Source organism: Symsagittifera roscoffensis, chromosome 10 (assembly GCF_963678635.1).
Source record: "Symsagittifera roscoffensis chromosome 10, txSymRosc1.1, whole genome shotgun sequence".
NCBI lineage: Eukaryota > Metazoa > Xenacoelomorpha > Acoela > Convolutidae > Symsagittifera > Symsagittifera roscoffensis.
Genome location: NC_087071.1, coordinates 16644739 through 16665193, shown reverse-complemented (window position 1 = coordinate 16665193; position 20455 = coordinate 16644739). Strand labels below are relative to the sequence as shown.

General features: G+C 36.6%; 1 protein-coding gene across 1 annotated transcript in view; it reads right to left on the bottom strand.

Annotated features, from left to right (window-relative positions):
- The window catches only part of LOC134855167 (GTP-binding protein 1-like), a 152146-nt gene extending 150588 nt beyond the window's left edge, over positions 1-1558 (bottom strand). Inside the window, exon 1 of the mRNA XM_063871587.1 lies at positions 1538-1558. The gene's annotated coding sequence lies outside the window, so the exon portion shown is untranslated. The remainder of the gene's footprint in view (positions 1-1537) is intronic.
- Positions 1559-20455: the final 18897 nt, after the last annotated feature.

Below are 20455 nucleotides of genomic sequence, written 5' to 3'. Positions count from 1 at the left end.
GCCTTCAATCTGACAATAAATCTGTGGATGGACAGACAGAAAAGGAAAACCGCTAGAGGGTCTCCATGTTGGAACCCTTCCTCAGAGACAATGAACCCTTCGCCGAAAGGCAAGAAGCTTCCCTGTTCGTAGCAAAGTCTGTAGAACGGAAGAAGTTCCGGCATTTCTTCTGCAAAGAGTTCAGCGACATAGTCTCTTCTAACGGTGTTGAACGCATTGCTGAAGTCCAGCTTTAGCAGAACATCGTTTTCGTTAGCGCTTTTGATGAACGCCCGAACATTATGGACCGCAGCTTCCGCTCCGCCCCGGGTGCCGAACCCAACTTGAAGGGAAGCGAAGTAGGTTTTGAACTTCGAACTGGCAATACTGGCAGCACATTTGCCAGCAACTCGGCGCAGGGTGTCTCCCACATCAATAGGGCGCAGGCCTCCGTTGGGCTTGTTGAAAGCGCTCAAATTGGCGCCAGCAGTTAAGGGTTTTATTCTATCTGGAACTTTTCCGGAAAGGAGAAGGTTAACAAACTCAGTAAGCGCTGATTTCAGGTTCGAGGCGTCTTGACCAAAATTATCAGTTAGACAGTCCTTCACATGTTGCGGACGCAAATATGTGGTACCTCCTGCAGATCCTGGAGCAAAACTCATGACAGCCCTATAGACATCGTCTTCATTAACAATTAAAGTAGCGTTAACGTTTTGCGGTTAAACTCTTCTGTCCAGTGGTGTTTTCGGATGCTTACTCTCAAGTTTCTCCAGAGTAGTTGAATCAAACGGGGCAATCGTGACATCAGAGGAAGCAAGTCTGACAGCGCCACGAACATCACCATCATCAAACTTTTCGTAGATTTTACGGCCGGTGTTGTGGGCAGGATCCGACTTCCGTTTCATTGTTTTCCCAGAAATCCGGTTGCCAGCGACGAGCAAGCGATCGTTATCCGCGTTCTCGATCTCCTGGATTGGCTGATTGAGGATAGTAGCAAGTGACGTACGTTTTCTGGTTCCGCCCCAATCTGTTTGACGAAGGCAACTAGTTGGTGCTCTAAACAGTCTGGCCCAGTGGAACTCGTCTTCGGGGCTAGCAACGACTTGGCACAAGCAGTCCTTCAGCAGTTTAGCAAAATGACGCCTACTAGCTTTCGGAATAAACTTTACCACACTTGCTCGTGTTTTTTTGAGGAGATCTAGGATGTTATTGGGACTCTGCATGGTGTTTGTCTCACCTCGGGAGATGCACGAAGGGCAGGAAAATACATCGTCAGATCTGCCCAGGCGTGTTGCTTCCTTCTCATTGATACCCGCGCATGAAAATGATACCACATCCCGCAGTAGTCACATTGGATTCCTCTGCTGACAACGCGTTTCCCGAATTTGCATTCTGTTCGTCCACAGGGGGCTGATCGACTGTCCATCTTGTCGTGATTCCGGGATTAGCCACCATCAACCGGACAAACGCGAAAAGTGTTTCTAATTTTTTGACAAAATGTGAAATGCTCCACTTTTTTTTCCACAATTTGCAAAAAATGATTCCTTTCTTTCTAACTATTTAATAAGTTTATCACAACAATTAGGCTAAGAAGACAGAAAATAAGAACGCCCCCATACTCACGTCTCAAAATACCTAAACTACGCGAACGCCGTTAAAAACAGGGTCCGAATGTTATGTAGAGTTACTTTTTATTGGACATTGGACTTTTGATCCATTTCAGATGGATCAACCTAAAAACTCTCCCTAACTCAACATAACAACATAAAACACACTCATGAAAATTAAATTAGGTACTCACTTACCGACACAACCTCTAGAATTGATTAACAAAACTAAATAGCAATTCTAGAATTGATAGGGTATTTAAGTTTAACTCCAAAAGTTTGAAATAAGCAAGTTTCAACTCGAGAAACAAGTTTTTGATCGGGACCATTGGGCAGCTTCAGCTGTCCACCTTTCCACCGAAGGTTCACTCTGGTCCACTCTAACTTGATTCCTCTCTACACTCGCGATCAATTTCCGTCTTCTGCCAAGAATAAGACAGCTCTAATCTCGTTCGAACTATGTATTGGAAATTTCCCTCTGCTACTTTTGACTACTTTCCCGCAATTGTAGTTTGAATCTTCTGATCTTGTTTTTTTGGTATTTTCAGTTGTCGCGAGAAACTTGAGCATGACATGCTCAATTCGAATTTTTGAAAAATTGCATTTCACCCCAAAATCAAGACTGAACGTTTTCTTAAGGTCAAACTTCCAAATATGACCGTTTGGCACTATGTTTCCTAGAATAAATTTCTTTTTTTTCTGATCACCCACGCCAATGACACAGCATTTCTTATTGCTATCAATTTTCCAGCAAATTTTGTATGTGGACCGTTCCATGCACCAGTTTAAAATCAACTTAGAGTTTCTTATCAAGTATTATCTATTAACAATATCTTTTCCCCAAATATTAAAACCACAGTGATTCAAGGTTAGGAAAGGTATTGCGGTACCCTCTCTTCCAAGTGAGCGTTCTCAAACCTCACATATATGTCAAAAATAACAAATCCCATGCTGAAAAAATAACTTCAGTCGAAAATGAAGTAAGTGAACATTTAAGCTTATTCACTTGTTCAAATGATAATATCAACTGAAGGTGGTTGTAACTTTACATATCAACAATGCATACAATAAATTGTGCCAGAAAAAAAGTACAAAAATTTTAATGAACAGGCTTAGTAAAGTGAGTTTAACAAATTTTGTTACGTAATGACACATAAGAAGAAGAAAAAGAAGAAGAAGAAGAAGAAGAAGAAGAAGTGTAAGTTCAAGTCTTCTGAAAAGACAATAATACAAGTATGAAAACATGAAAAGTATCAATAAATAAAGTTTCAAAGTATCAAACATCAGTTGCAGTCTAGGTGTAGTTGTTGTAGGTAATATCAAGTCACCTTTTAATGTTCATAAATTAAAAGTGTCCTTTTATTACGGTGTAACTCATGTTTATTGGGACAATTCTCTGAGAGGTCTCGAAATATAAGCGCTATTAGTACTGTTCTATAACTTGGCTTACAAATCACTGATATTGCTACGAACGAGTTGACCGGAATAAAATTTTGGATTCTAATTGATTTTCCAATGGTTCCTCCAATCAACGCCGCGACCGCCCAAAGATTGGTCCTGAGTTGATCGGGATAGAGTGAATATGGTAGAAATGCAAAAAGTCAACCCAGAAGGGACGGAATAGTCCCAAATTGATCCGGGTTGGGTGTATATGTAGAAATGCAATAAATCGACCCAGAGGAGTCGGGATAGGCCCAAATTGAGTCGGATAGAGTGGATATGGCAGAGCTGCGACTGAGTGTCTGGAATTGTTTGTTAGGACCCTAAGGCCTCAGAAATTATCCAGAAAACAGCTTTTACTCTCTGGAAAGGTACCCACATAGATTCTTGCATTGAAGTAAATGGTAATTGCCTGTCAGCTGGATATCGCAGAGTCTGCATCTGCAGGCTTCTCCTACTGAGAATCCTAAAATTGAGTCACAGCATTGAGTATTTCGAATTCTGAAGCAGTTATCAAAGTGACATATACATGAGTGTAGTCCAGAACAATAAAATCATGCGACAACGCGTCGTCTAATCCCTTTCATTCCTGGTAGTTTGAGGAAGTCGTATTCCAACAAATGGTGTCTCAAATTCCTCGAGCTGTGATGCTGTGATACACCGCACCAGACCTTCCAGAATTAGTTTTCCAGTTTTGGAGATGTTCATGTCTCCTTATTTTGTTGATTTCAAATATGTTCAGGCCATATGTTCCGCTGGGTACTACCACGTCATTGAGGAGCCTCGTCGCCGATTGAAAAGAGATCTTCTGGGGATTGAGTTTCTGGCAGAGCGTCCCCGTGTGGGTTCTCGCCTTTTTGAGTAACTTGTCAAGATGAGCTGATGGACTCAATTTGGTGCTGAAAGTGATAACCAGGTACCAGAACTCCGGGACAATTTCGATTACCATGTTTTTGTAGATCAAGTCGTCGTCAGCGCTCAATCTACCTCTATTTCTGAACTTGCCTGCTTTGGTTTTTTCGACATTCACTGACATCAGGTTATCTTCACAGCACACTTCAAGTGACTGTAGCGCCTCCTGTACGTCTTGACGTATGTGAGATCCGATAATGAGATCATCCGCAAAGAAAACTGTGTGGCATTTTTATTATTAAGAATAGGTTCGAGATCTGCTATGAAGATTGAGAGGAGCAGCGGTGATAGCTTGTCACCCTGGGGTACTCCGTCGTGCTGTACTATCCATTTTGATAGAAAAGGACCGTCTTTCACTTGTACCATGTTTGGTTGCAGGACTGCTCGGATAAACATTAAGATGTTATTTTTGATACCGATTATATCCATTCTCAATAAGCAAAGGAGATGCCGGCCGGACTTTACACAGGATGGGAGTATGACTTTGAAACTGATCGGCTCAAAGCTAGAAATTATAAGAAAAAGAAATTTCGAGAACACGGTTATGTCCTTCTATCAACAAGTATTGAGACCAGAGTGTAAAGTTGAGAGTTTTTACACAACCGAAAAACAGAAGAAAATTGACTGTTTCCACGTTGATTGCTACTGCGATCACTGTAAAACAGTATTTGAAGCTATGGGTTGCTACTATCACTTCTGCTCATGCCAAGAAACTCGTCCACTTTTGTCAGAACAATATATTTGAAAGGGAAATTAAGGAGCGAGAAATGGATGAGTTGAGACGACAGTATGTAAAAAAAAAGGTTAAAATATTCAGCAAATGTGGGAAGGTGAGTGGTGGGAGCAATTTTCAACAGATTGTTCAGTAGAATCTTCTTCCTAATAGAAGACCTGTGTCTACTGATTCTTTACTTGATAAAATGAAGAACGGATCTCTTTTTGGCTATGTGCCAGGCGGTTCAATAGTTCCCGACGAGTTGAAGCCGACTTTTTCAAATTTTCCTCCAAAATTTCAAAAAAATACTGATGTCTGCCGTAACGATATTGGAGAATACATGAAAAAAATTGCCGAAGAAAATGATTTGCTTAAAAACCTACAACGAATACTGATTCTCAGTTTTAAAATAGAAAAAGGCACAACCATCACATTCCTCTTTAAATCTAAGTCTTGGACGTCAATGTACAAAAAATTGTCGGTTTGTTGAGTATACACCTAGAAAGTGTTTCAACAACTTCGTTCAATCTGTTGTTGATGCTCGACGAGAAGGAGCTGAGAATACACATTCTGGAGTTGTTGCTGAGACAATGAAACTTCTCGGTAACAGCCCGTACAGTTCCCAAATTATGGACAGATCCAGACATATGATAACCAAATATCTCGGCGATGAGAAGACAAACAAAGCGATAAAGGAGAATTTTTTCAACCGGCTGAATGTTGTGAAAAAACTTTATATGAAGTAGAGTTATTGAAGTCAACAATTGAACATAGAGAATCAAAGATTGTAGGCTTTTTCATTCTTCTTTACGTCAAACTGAGAATGTTGGAGTTATGCTACAATTTCTTCCACGAGTATTGCAATGAGAATAACTTCGAGGAATTGGAGATGAACACTGACTCTTTTTATCTAGCATAAACAGAAGATAACCTGGACGATTGTGTATTACCTGAGAAGAAAGTTCAGGGGACACTAATTTGTCGAAATGATTGAAATTACGAATTTATAGCTGATGCAAATAAAAGTTTTTTTCCACGTACATGCTGCGCTGTTCAAAAAAGCATGACAAACGAGAACCCGGATTTTTGGAAGAATAATTTCGCTGTACTGAAATGTTGTGCCTGTGGAGCAAGACGTGTTGCTGCTATGATAGTAAGAGCGACAAATTTAAATTTAGTAGCGAAGGACTCAACAAAAGAACGCTAGAAGATACTGGTAATGAAAAAAAAACTTTTCAAAATCCATCTATTTTCTCTCATATGCTTACAAAATTACCTAAAATTTTAAAGAAAAAGAAAAAAATTCACCGTTAATAAGTAATTCACTTCTTCCGACAAACGCGAAAAGTGTTTCTAATTTTTTGACAAAATGTGAAATGCTCCACTTTTTTTTCCACAATTTGCAAAAAATGATTCCTTTCTTTCTAACTATTTAATAAGTTTATCACAACAATTAGGCTAAGAAGACAGAAAATAAGAACGCCCCCATACTCACGTCTCAAAATACCTAAACTACGCGAACGCCGTTAAAAACAGGGTCCGAATGTTATGTAGAGTTACTTTTTATTGGACATTGGACTTTTGATCCATTTCAGATGGATCAACCTAAAAACTCTCCCTAACTCAACATAACAACATAAAACACACTCATGAAAATTAAATTAGGTACTCACTTACCGACACAACCTCTAGAATTGATTAACAAAACTAAATAGCAATTCTAGAATTGATAGGGTATTTAAGTTTAACTCCAAAAGTTTGAAATAAGCAAGTTTCAACTCGAGAAACAAGTTTTTGATCGGGACCATTGGGCAGCTTCAGCTGTCCACCTTTCCACCGAAGGTTCACTCTGGTCCACTCTAACTTGATTCCTCTCTACACTCGCGATCAATTTCCGTCTTCTGCCAAGAAAAAGACAGCTCTAATCTCGTTCGAACTATGTATTGGAAATTGCGAATAGCAATTTCCCGCTGCTATTTTTGACTACTTTCCCGCAATTGTAGTTTGAATCTTCTGATCTTATTTTTTTGGTATTTTCAGTTGTCGCGAGAAACTTGAGCATGACATGCTCAATTCGAATTTTGAAAAATTGCATTTCACCCCAAAATTAAGACTGAACGTTTTCTCAAGGTCAAACTTCCAAATATGACCGTTTGGCACTATGTTTCCTAGAATAAATTTCTTTTTTTTTTCTGATCAACCACGCCAATGACACAGCATTTCTTGTTGCTATCAATTTTCCAACAAATTTTGTATGTGGACCGTTCCATGCACCAGTTTAAAATCAACTTAGAGTTTCTCATCAAGTATTATCTATTAATTGCCTGTCAGCTGGATATCGCAGAGTCTGCATCTGCAGGCTTCTCCTACTGAGAATCCTAAAATTGAGTCGCATCATTGAGTATTTCGAATTCTGAAGCAGTTATCAATCTACCTCTATTTCTGAACTTGCCTGCTTTGGTTTTTTCGACTTTCACTGACATCAGGTTATCTTCACAGTACACTTCAAGTGACTGTAGCGCCTCCTGTACGTCTTGACGTATGTGAGATCCGATAGTGTGACATTTTTTTTACTAAGAATAGGTTCGCGATCTGCTATGAAGATTGAGAGGAGCAGCGGTGATAGCTTGTCACCCTGGGGTACTCCGTCGTGCTGTACTATCCATTTTGATAGAAAAGGACCGTCTTTCACTTGTACCATGTTTGGTTGCAGGACTGCTCGGATAAACATTAACATGTTATTTTTGATACCGATTATATCCATTCTCAATAAGCAAAGGAGATGCCGGCCGGGCTTTACACAGGATGGGAGTATGACTTTGAAACTGATCGGCTCAAAGCTAGAAATTATGAGAAAAAGAAATTTCGAGAGCACGGTTATGTCATTCTATCAACAAGAATTGAGACCAAAGTGTAAAGTTGAGAGTTTTTACACAACCGAAAAACAGAAGAAAATTGACTGTTTCCACGTTGATTGCTACTGCGATCACTGTAAAACAGTATTTGAAGCTATGGGTTGCTACTTTCACTTCTGCTCATGCCAAGAAACTCGTCCACCTTTGTCAGAACAATATATTTGAAAGGGAAATTAAGGAGCGAGAAATGGATGAGTTGAGACGACAGTATGTAAAAAAAAAGGTTAAAATATTCAGCAAATGTGGGAAGGTGAGTGGTGGGAGCAATTTTTAACAGATTGTTCAGTAGAATCTTCTTCCTTATAGAAGACCTGTGTCTACTTATTCTTTACTTGATAAAATGAAAAACGGATCTCTTTTTGGCTATGTGCCAGGCGGTTCAATAGTTCCCGACGAGTTGAAGCCGACTTTTTCAAATTTTCCTCCAAAATTTAAAAATACTGATGTCTACCGCAACTATATTGGAAAATACATGAAAAAATTAGCCGAAGAAAATGATTTGCTTAAAAACCTACAAGGAATACTGATTTTCAGTTTTAAAATGGAAAAAGGCACAACCATCACATCCCTCTTAAAATCTAAGTCTTGGACGTCATTGTACAAAAGATTGTCGGTTTGTTGAGTACACACCTAGAAAGTGTTTCAACAACTTCGTTCAATCTGTTGTTGATGCTCGACGAGAAGGAGCTGAGAATGCACATTCTGGAGTTGTTGCTGAGACGACGAAGCTTCTCGGTAACAGCCCGTACGGTTCCCAAATTATGGAAAGATCCAGACATATGATAACCAAATATCTCGGCGTTGAGAAGACAAACAAAGCAATAAAGGAGAATTTTTTCAACCGGCTGAATGTTGTGAAAAAACTTTATATGAAATAGAGTTATTGAAGTCAACAATTGAACATAGAGAATCAAAGATTTTAGGCTTTTTCATTCTTCTTTACGTCAAACTGAGAATGTTGGAGTTATGCTACAATTTCTTCCACGAGTATTGCAATGAGAATAACTTCGAGGAATTGGAGATGAACACTGACTCTTTTTATCTAGCATAAACAGAAGATAACCTGGACGATTGTGTATTACCTGAGAAGAAAGCTCAGGGGACACTAATTTGTCAAAAAAATTGAAATTACAATTTTATAGCTGAGGCAAACAAAAGCTTTTTCCAAGTACACGCTGCGCTGTTCAAAAAAGCATGACAAACGAGAACCCGGATTTTTTGAAGAATAATTTCGCTGTACTGAAATGTTGTGCCTGTGGAGCAAGACGTATTGCTGCTATGATAGTAACAGCGACAAATTTAAATTTAGTAGCGAAGGACTCAACTAAAGAACGCTAGAAGATACTGGTAATGAAAAAAAAAATTTCCAAAATCCATCTATTTTCACTCATATGCTTACAAAATTACCAAAAATTTTAAAGAAAAAGAAAAAAATTCACCGTTAATAAGTAATTCACTTCTTCCGACAAACGCGAAAAGTGTTTCTAATTTTTTGACAAAATGTGAAATGCTCCACTTTTTTTCCACAATTTGCAAAAAATTATTCCTTTCTTTCTAAAAGATGCGGAAAGTCTTTCATTTTTTGATAAGATGCAAAAAATGTTGCACTTTTTTGACATAATGCAAAAAATGTATCATTTTTTCTGACAAGTTGCAAAAAGTAGTTCGCTACTTCCAACAAAATGCGAATAAATTTCACTTTTTTGACAATATGTGAAAAGTGTTCCACTATTTTTCCTACAAAATGCAAAAAGTGTTTCCTTTATCTACAAAATGCTTGAGTTTTTTGACAGGATATAGAAAACGATCAGGTAAAAATTACTTGTGTAAAAATTTTCTAAAAGGTGTGCAAAAGTTATTCAAATTTCTCAACATGTGTGCAGATTTGGGGTGCTAGTTAGGTTGTATTATAATTGTTTTTCAATGGTTTACCGCGAAATTCTCATCTGTTCTCATAATTAATTTAAAATTGAAGAAATCATTTAATTACAAAGAACGAAATAAATATCAAACATAAACTATAAATAAATATCAAACATAAACTATTTACAGAAACAATCAATCGAAAAGCTGTTGAGAGTTCTTGAGGTTCTCTATAAAACGCAGAGCTGAACGAGGTTGTAGTGGTTGTTGTGGAGCTGGAGAAGTCATTGTTTCTGAGAAGCACTCATCTTCATCTTTTGTAATGCGGTTTTCGGCTGATCCCATCTCCTCCTCCAAAGGAAAGAGGAAGTAGTTGACTGGTTGAGCCACACATTTAGAGTCAAGAACCTCGTGGTAGTTAATTCCCACATTCTCGGACATTTCCTCCATCATTTGCATTGTTCCAAGTTGGCTCTTTGTAATGGATACTCGTGTCATTTGATGTTCGTTGAAATCCCTTTAGATCACTTCCACTAAATGCCAGATTTGGATTGGGATGTCCATTCATACCCGAAAAACTCCAGAGACTGCTTCTCGCACTTGAATTTGTACTAGATCAGGCAAAAATTCTACCGAGTACATAAGGTTGCTGTTTTGCACTGAGAAAAAATTTTGAGCAATAAGTTGAGTAAAAGATACAGAGTAAAAACAAGAATGATTTAGTGCTGAGAGAGGAGGTAGTTGACGGTGGTTAAATTGTAAAAAAAAGGATTTTAATTAGGAGTGAGGGGTACCTTCAACTCGAACGTGTGGGTTTAAACAATCAGAATTGATTTTCTTTATTTGGTCTGTAGTCTTGTCAAATCAGATTTTTTTCCTTTTATGGAATTATTTTATAAAGGGCGTGTCCAATCGGAAACAAAGTTCCATTTTAGGTAGTTTTTTACATTGTCGTTTCCAATCACGAAAAAGTTAATTTTTGTACTAGTTGTTGTATCCAATTAGAAAAAAGTTTAGCTTTTAAGAACTTATATTTTCCAAATAACTAAAAATATACTCAAAAGCAATCGCAAAAAGATTTGACCAAAAGTAGTTTGGTATAAGAATAAGAAATTTTGCCGATATATAAACAAAAAAAAACAGTTAAACAAGTAGCATTTTCAAAATTTTTTCATCAAATTAATTGAATTTTTTGTATGCAATCAAAGAGAAATTGCTGAGTGTTGGATAGATATTCAGGTTTTTTATATACAGGATAGTTCAAATTTGATGAATTTTTGAAAGCAAATCTCTCAAAATCTGATTCCAAACCTGATCAAGCAGGATTTTGAGCTTTGAGCAACTTTAAAAAATTGAAGGATTAAAAAAACTTGCAGTAGAGTTCTTACAAGTTTCGATATTGGGCAGGGGATAAAAAGAGTCTTTGATATATTATCGTACAACTTTTTGATTAATTTCAGATTTTCTAGAATGAATAACATTTCTTTCCTATTCAGTTGTATTTCAGCCGTAAATTTGAAGCTTTGATACGCAATATGTGAATCAAAAGTAAACTCTTTGGTTGGGTAAGTTTCCCTAAAATTCAAAGTAAATTGAAATCACTGAATAATTTTTTGGGACAGTTCAAATCTCCCTTTGTGATATGTACCAAGTAGTAAAATCTTGATCTCCATAGTTAAAAAATCTCCCATTTTTAGATGCCGTCGCTGAATAGAAACGAGAAAGTGTAGTGTGTGGACTGTGGAAATATGCATAAACGCCGAAATGCAGCTCGACGCCGCAAAAATTGTCAAGCAAGGTTTATTTCTTGTCCAGATTGTAAGTATTTCATTTACAACTAACAGGAATTGAATTATCACTTGGCCAAGAAGCTTGCTCATTCAACTTCCAAGCAATCAATTGTTTGCTTGTCTTGCAAAAAAGACTTTCCGAGTTACTATTCTCTTCAACAACATCGATGAAAAGAACATGCAGCGAAACAACGGAAACCAAATGATAACGTGGCAGACTTGAACAAGATTGTAGAGGAGGAAGGGAAATGATTTGCTTAAAAACCTACAACGAATACTGATTCTCAGTTTTAAAATAGAAAAAGGCACAACCATCACATTCCTCTTTAAATCTAAGTCTTGGACGTCAATGTACAAAAAATTGTCGGTTTGTTGAGTATACACCTAGAAAGTGTTTCAACAACTTCGTTCAATCTGTTGTTGATGCTCGACGAGAAGGAGCTGAGAATACACATTCTGGAGTTGTTGCTGAGACAATGAAACTTCTCGGTAACAGCCCGTACAGTTCCCAAATTATGGACAGATCCAGACATATGATAACCAAATATCTCGGCGATGAGAAGACAAACAAAGCGATAAAGGAGAATTTTTTCAACCGGCTGAATGTTGTGAAAAAACTTTATATGAAGTAGAGTTATTGAAGTCAACAATTGAACATAGAGAATCAAAGATTGTAGGCTTTTTCATTCTTCTTTACGTCAAACTGAGAATGTTGGAGTTATGCTACAATTTCTTCCACGAGTATTGCAATGAGAATAACTTCGAGGAATTGGAGATGAACACTGACTCTTTTTATCTAGCATAAACAGAAGATAACCTGGACGATTGTGTATTACCTGAGAAGAAAGTTCAGGGGACACTAATTTGTCGAAATGATTGAAATTACGAATTTATAGCTGATGCAAATAAAAGTTTTTTTCCACGTACATGCTGCGCTGTTCAAAAAAGCATGACAAACGAGAACCCGGATTTTTGGAAGAATAATTTCGCTGTACTGAAATGTTGTGCCTGTGGAGCAAGACGTGTTGCTGCTATGATAGTAAGAGCGACAAATTTAAATTTAGTAGCGAAGGACTCAACAAAAGAACGCTAGAAGATACTGGTAATGAAAAAAAAACTTTTCAAAATCCATCTATTTTCTCTCATATGCTTACAAAATTACCTAAAATTTTAAAGAAAAAGAAAAAAATTCACCGTTAATAAGTAATTCACTTCTTCCGACAAACGCGAAAAGTGTTTCTAATTTTTTGACAAAATGTGAAATGCTCCACTTTTTTTTCCACAATTTGCAAAAAATGATTCCTTTCTTTCTAACTATTTAATAAGTTTATCACAACAATTAGGCTAAGAAGACAGAAAATAAGAACGCCCCCATACTCACGTCTCAAAATACCTAAACTACGCGAACGCCGTTAAAAACAGGGTCCGAATGTTATGTAGAGTTACTTTTTATTGGACATTGGACTTTTGATCCATTTCAGATGGATCAACCTAAAAACTCTCCCTAACTCAACATAACAACATAAAACACACTCATGAAAATTAAATTAGGTACTCACTTACCGACACAACCTCTAGAATTGATTAACAAAACTAAATAGCAATTCTAGAATTGATAGGGTATTTAAGTTTAACTCCAAAAGTTTGAAATAAGCAAGTTTCAACTCGAGAAACAAGTTTTTGATCGGGACCATTGGGCAGCTTCAGCTGTCCACCTTTCCACCGAAGGTTCACTCTGGTCCACTCTAACTTGATTCCTCTCTACACTCGCGATCAATTTCCGTCTTCTGCCAAGAAAAAGACAGCTCTAATCTCGTTCGAACTATGTATTGGAAATTGCGAATAGCAATTTCCCGCTGCTATTTTTGACTACTTTCCCGCAATTGTAGTTTGAATCTTCTGATCTTATTTTTTTGGTATTTTCAGTTGTCGCGAGAAACTTGAGCATGACATGCTCAATTCGAATTTTGAAAAATTGCATTTCACCCCAAAATTAAGACTGAACGTTTTCTCAAGGTCAAACTTCCAAATATGACCGTTTGGCACTATGTTTCCTAGAATAAATTTCTTTTTTTTTTCTGATCAACCACGCCAATGACACAGCATTTCTTGTTGCTATCAATTTTCCAACAAATTTTGTATGTGGACCGTTCCATGCACCAGTTTAAAATCAACTTAGAGTTTCTCATCAAGTATTATCTATTAATTGCCTGTCAGCTGGATATCGCAGAGTCTGCATCTGCAGGCTTCTCCTACTGAGAATCCTAAAATTGAGTCGCATCATTGAGTATTTCGAATTCTGAAGCAGTTATCAATCTACCTCTATTTCTGAACTTGCCTGCTTTGGTTTTTTCGACTTTCACTGACATCAGGTTATCTTCACAGTACACTTCAAGTGACTGTAGCGCCTCCTGTACGTCTTGACGTATGTGAGATCCGATAGTGTGACATTTTTTTTACTAAGAATAGGTTCGCGATCTGCTATGAAGATTGAGAGGAGCAGCGGTGATAGCTTGTCACCCTGGGGTACTCCGTCGTGCTGTACTATCCATTTTGATAGAAAAGGACCGTCTTTCACTTGTACCATGTTTGGTTGCAGGACTGCTCGGATAAACATTAACATGTTATTTTTGATACCGATTATATCCATTCTCAATAAGCAAAGGAGATGCCGGCCGGGCTTTACACAGGATGGGAGTATGACTTTGAAACTGATCGGCTCAAAGCTAGAAATTATGAGAAAAAGAAATTTCGAGAGCACGGTTATGTCATTCTATCAACAAGAATTGAGACCAAAGTGTAAAGTTGAGAGTTTTTACACAACCGAAAAACAGAAGAAAATTGACTGTTTCCACGTTGATTGCTACTGCGATCACTGTAAAACAGTATTTGAAGCTATGGGTTGCTACTTTCACTTCTGCTCATGCCAAGAAACTCGTCCACCTTTGTCAGAACAATATATTTGAAAGGGAAATTAAGGAGCGAGAAATGGATGAGTTGAGACGACAGTATGTAAAAAAAAAGGTTAAAATATTCAGCAAATGTGGGAAGGTGAGTGGTGGGAGCAATTTTTAACAGATTGTTCAGTAGAATCTTCTTCCTTATAGAAGACCTGTGTCTACTTATTCTTTACTTGATAAAATGAAAAACGGATCTCTTTTTGGCTATGTGCCAGGCGGTTCAATAGTTCCCGACGAGTTGAAGCCGACTTTTTCAAATTTTCCTCCAAAATTTAAAAATACTGATGTCTACCGCAACGATATTGGAAAATACATGAAAAAATTAGCCGAAGAAAATGATTTGCTTAAAAACCTACAAGGAATACTGATTTTCAGTTTTAAAATGGAAAAAGGCACAACCATCACATCCCTCTTAAAATCTAAGTCTTGGACGTCATTGTACAAAAGATTGTCGGTTTGTTGAGTACACACCTAGAAAGTGTTTCAACAACTTCGTTCAATCTGTTGTTGATGCTCGACGAGAAGGAGCTGAGAATGCACATTCTGGAGTTGTTGCTGAGACGACGAAGCTTCTCGGTAACAGCCCGTACGGTTCCCAAATTATGGAAAGATCCAGACATATGATAACCAAATATCTCGGCGTTGAGAAGACAAACAAAGCAATAAAGGAGAATTTTTTCAACCGGCTGAATGTTGTGAAAAAACTTTATATGAAATAGAGTTATTGAAGTCAACAATTGAACATAGAGAATCAAAGATTTTAGGCTTTTTCATTCTTCTTTACGTCAAACTGAGAATGTTGGAGTTATGCTACAATTTCTTCCACGAGTATTGCAATGAGAATAACTTCGAGGAATTGGAGATGAACACTGACTCTTTTTATCTAGCATAAACAGAAGATAACCTGGACGATTGTGTATTACCTGAGAAGAAAGCTCAGGGGACACTAATTTGTCAAAAAAATTGAAATTACAATTTTATAGCTGAGGCAAACAAAAGCTTTTTCCAAGTACACGCTGCGCTGTTCAAAAAAGCATGACAAACGAGAACCCGGATTTTTTGAAGAATAATTTCGCTGTACTGAAATGTTGTGCCTGTGGAGCAAGACGTATTGCTGCTATGATAGTAACATCGACAAATTTAAATTTAGTAGCGAAGGACTCAACTAAAGAACGCTAGAAGATACTGGTAATGAAAAAAAAAATTTCCAAAATCCATCTATTTTCACTCATATGCTTACAAAATTACCAAAAATTTTAAAGAAAAAGAAAAAAATTCACCGTTAATAAGTAATTCACTTCTTCCGACAAACGCGAAAAGTGTTTCTAATTTTTTGACAAAATGTGAAATGCTCCACTTTTTTTCCACAATTTGCAAAAAATTATTCCTTTCTTTCTAAAACATGCGGAAAGTCTTTCATTTTTTGATAAGATGCAAAAAATGTTGCACTTTTTTGACATAATGCAAAAAATGTATCATTTTTTCTGACAAGTTGCAAAAAGTAGTTCGCTACTTCCAACAAAATGCGAATAAATTTCACTTTTTTGACAATATGTGAAAAGTGTTCCACTATTTTTCCTACAAAATGCAAAAAGTGTTTCCTTTATCTACAAAATGCTTGAGTTTTTTGACAGGATATAGAAAACGATCAGGTAAAAATTACTTGTGTAAAAATTTTCTAAAAGGTGTGCAAAAGTTATTCAAATTTCTCAACATGTGTGCAGATTTGGGGTGCTAGTTAGGTTGTATTATAATTGTTTTTCAATGGTTTACCGCGAAATTCTCATCTGTTCTCATAATTAATTTAAAATTGAAGAAATCATTTAATTACAAAGAACGAAATAAATATCAAACATAAACTATAAATAAATATCAAACATAAACTATTTACAGAAACAATCAATCGAAAAGCTGTTGAGAGTTCTTGAGGTTCTCTATAAAACGCAGAGCTGAACGAGGTTGTAGTGGTTGTTGTGGAGCTGGAGAAGTCATTGTTTCTGAGAAGCACTCATCTTCATCTTTTGTAATGCGGTTTTCGGCTGATCCCATCTCCTCCTCCAAAGGAAAGAGGAAGTAGTTGACTGGTTGAGCCACACATTTAGAGTCAAGAACCTCGTGGTAGTTAATTCCCACATTCTCGGACATTTCCTCCATCATTTGCATTGTTCCAAGTTGGCTCTTTGTAATGGATACTCGTGTCATTTGATGTTCGTTGAAATCCCTTTAGATCACTTCCACTAAATGCCAGATTTGGATTGGGATGTCCATTCATACCCGAAAAACTCCAGAGACTGCTTCTCGCACTTGAATTTGTACTAGATCAGGCAAAAATTCTACCGAGTACATAAGGTTGCTGTTTTGCACTGAGAAAAAATTTTGAGCAATAAGTTGAGTAAAAGATACAGAGTAAAAACAAGAATGATTTAGTGCTGAGAGAGGAGGTAGTTGACGGTGGTTAAATTGTAAAAAAAAGGATTTTAATTAGGAGTGAGGGGTACCTTCAACTCGAACGTGTGGGTTTAAACAATCAGAATTGATTTTCTTTATTTGGTCTGTAGTCTTGTCAAATCAGATTTTTTTCCTTTTATGGAATTATTTTATAAAGGGCGTGTCCAATCGGAAACAAAGTTCCATTTTAGGTAGTTTTTTACATTGTCGTTTCCAATCACGAAAAAGTTAATTTTTGTACTAGTTGTTGTATCCAATTAGAAAAAAGTTTAGCTTTTAAGAACTTATATTTTCCAAATAACTAAAAATATACTCAAAAGCAATCGCAAAAAGATTTGACCAAAAGTAGTTTGGTATAAGAATAAGAAATTTTGCCGATATATAAACAAAAAAAAACAGTTAAACAAGTAGCATTTTCAAAATTTTTTCATCAAATTAATTGAATTTTTTGTATGCAATCAAAGAGAAATTGCTGAGTGTTGGATAGATATTCAGGTTTTTTATATACAGGATAGTTCAAATTTGATGAATTTTTGAAAGCAAATCTCTCAAAATCTGATTCCAAACCTGATCAAGCAGGATTTTGAGCTTTGAGCAACTTTAAAAAATTGAAGGATTAAAAAAACTTGCAGTAGAGTTCTTACAAGTTTCGATATTGGGCAGGGGATAAAAAGAGTCTTTGATATATTATCGTACAACTTTTTGATTAATTTCAGATTTTCTAGAATGAATAACATTTCTTTCCTATTCAGTTGTATTTCAGCCGTAAATTTGAAGCTTTGATACGCAATATGTGAATCAAAAGTAAACTCTTTGGTTGGGTAAGTTTCCCTAAAATTCAAAGTAAATTGAAATCACTGAATAATTTTTTGGGACAGTTCAAATCTCCCTTTGTGATATGTACCAAGTAGTAAAATCTTGATCTCCATAGTTAAAAAATCTCCCATTTTTAGATGCCGTCGCTGAATAGAAACGAGAAAGTGTAGTGTGTGGACTGTGGAAATATGCATAAACGCCGAAATGCAGCTCGACGCCGCAAAAATTGTCAAGCAAGGTTTATTTCTTGTCCAGATTGTAAGTATTTCATTTACAACTAACAGGAATTGAATTATCACTTGGCCAAGAAGCTTGCTCATTCAACTTCCAAGCAATCAATTGTTTGCTTGTCTTGCAAAAAAGACTTTCCGAGTTACTATTCTCTTCAACAACATCGATGAAAAGAACATGCAGCGAAACAACGGAAACCAAATGATAACGTGGCAGACTTGAACAAGATTGTAGAGGAGGAAGGGAAAAATGGAGGGGAACTCAAAGAGGAATTATACGATTGTCAACTTTTTCTGTTGGATTGTGAGATAGAGACTGGGAGACATAAGGTATTTAAGTTTCAAATATCAAAGTTATAAGCGAGAAGCTTGAAGAAGTTTACAAAAAGCTTGATTCCGCTGCAAAAATCAATATCGCTCTTGGATTTGTTCTTCGTAATGTCAAAACGGGAGAATATCGTTATTACTACGCACACGAAAACAATACTCTGTTCGAAAAATCGCATCTACTATGTACGAAAGCGCATTTTGTTACAATCCAGGGAAAAGTCGAAAAGTTTCGTATCGTGGAGCAATGCACTCAAGAACGTCAGAACACAAATTTGAGGTTCAAGTTGATCAAAAATGTCACTATTTTTGCTGCACTACTAAAAAAATCCCCAATGGGATATCCAGACTCTGTATTATTCGAGCATTTACTGAAAAACCATTCAGTAAACTGCCTTTTGTCGGAAAAAGAAAAACAACCATACAAAGAGCATCTTTGCCTTTTCCTTGCGTTAAAAATGTGTTTGCATGGTCATAGTAACCTCAATGCTCATACATCTCAGCTGTTTAAAGAGTTTGTATCAAAATCTGGACACGATCCGAAGAACTTTCGTGGAGTGTCAATTGATGATCTACCTCTCGTAGAGGTAATAGTTGAAGGCAACATATTCATTTACAATTTTGACATTCAAGAAGAAGAATACGTAGCAGAAATAGCCAGGCAAAGCATTGGAAATTTCGAAAAAATGGTGAAATTGTTAAAGTTTAACAACTATATCATTCACACGAAAGATATTGATTCTTTTTTCCAGTGCTTTCGATGTCCCAATTTTGACTGTTTCTTCGACAGATCAGACAATTTCAAGACAAATCTTCTAACTTTTAAAGATAGATAGAGTGCGACATATGTAACGCAGAAAGGCGTACACACTACAGGAAACAATATTCGAGAAACTCGACGGATTCAACATTCCTTACACAGAAGATCGGAAACTATTTGACAATGTGGCAATCTTTGACTTCGAATCAATGTGTTCCCACAGACGAACTGAAATCAACCAAAACTACTACCTGGATTGGAAAACGTGTCCTCATTTCCGTCTCAATGTCTTCAAATTTGCAATTTGATCCAATTTTCTTGGGTGAGAAAGATCCAAAACTCCTAATAATTGCTTTTGTTTCGAACTTGAAACTTGTGGCTGAAAAAAAAAACAAATTAAAAATTGGAAACCAAGTTTCAAGAAATCGAAATTACTGTCAATGATCGAGTTAAAATTTTTTTTGATGAACTCAACGCTAGAGCTTTAAATACAAGACTAGAAGTCTTCGATTATGAAGATGAAATTTTTGAAGAGGGAGAGGAGGATGAAATGTCGAACGCAATTCTTGAGAGCTGAAAAAAATCAGCTGATTGACTTGAAACAGCATTTAGAGCGTTATATTAATAGCTTACCGGTGTTCGATTTCAGTAGCGGTAGATACGATTTGACTTTACCAAATTTTATTTGTTCCAGTACCCTATATGTGATAACAAAACTAAAAAGCATTAAAAAAGCAAACGATTTCATATCATTCAAATTGGGAAATGTACAGTTTCTAGACATAATGGAGTTTCCCGGAGGAGCAAAAACATTGGATTCGTTTCTGAAAGCCGATAAAGCCAGTGAAACCAATTTTTTTTTCCTTCGATTTGTTTGACAGACCAGACAAGCATGAGTGTACGGATTTGCGTCCATATGAAGCTTTTTTCTGCAAACTGAGAATTCACAACCCTCTCGAGAAAGATTTCAACGATTACCGAAAAAATTGTTAATGTCGGACTTGATCAACAATGTGCGCTGAAAAATTTGCTTAATTAATCAGTTCCATCAACAGGTTTCGAAAATTACTCTTTAAGAAAAGTATCTGGGAAGATTACAGCATGATTACTTTCAAAGACTTCTTACAAAGGTATAACAACACAGATGTTGTTCCTACTCTTGAAGCTCCGCCAGAAATGATAAAAATTTTAATATGATAAGGAAATTGACATGCTGAAACTGAGATGCACGCTTCGAAATTTTGCAAATATTTGCTTATACAAGTCGACGAATCATAAATTCTACTCGTTCTTTGAAAGAGATAAGGATTTATGTCAGAAAATTAGAGATGATTTGACAGGTGATCCATCAATAGTTTTTACGCGAAAAACTATTGTAGATCAAACTTATATTCTAACTCGTCAAAGGTTTGCAAGACAATAGTTGGAATTGACGCTAGCCAAATATATCCATTCTTAATGTGCAAAGAGATGCCGGCCAGACTTTACACAAGATGGGAGTGTGACTCTGAAACTGATCGGCTTAAAGCTAGAAATTAAAAGAACAAGAACTTTCGAGAACATGTTTATGTCCTTCTATCAACAAGAAATTAGACCAAAGTGTAAAATTGAGAGTTTTTACACAACCGGAAAGCAGAAGAAAGTTGACTGTTTCCATGTTGATTGCTACTGCGATCACTGTAAAACATTATTT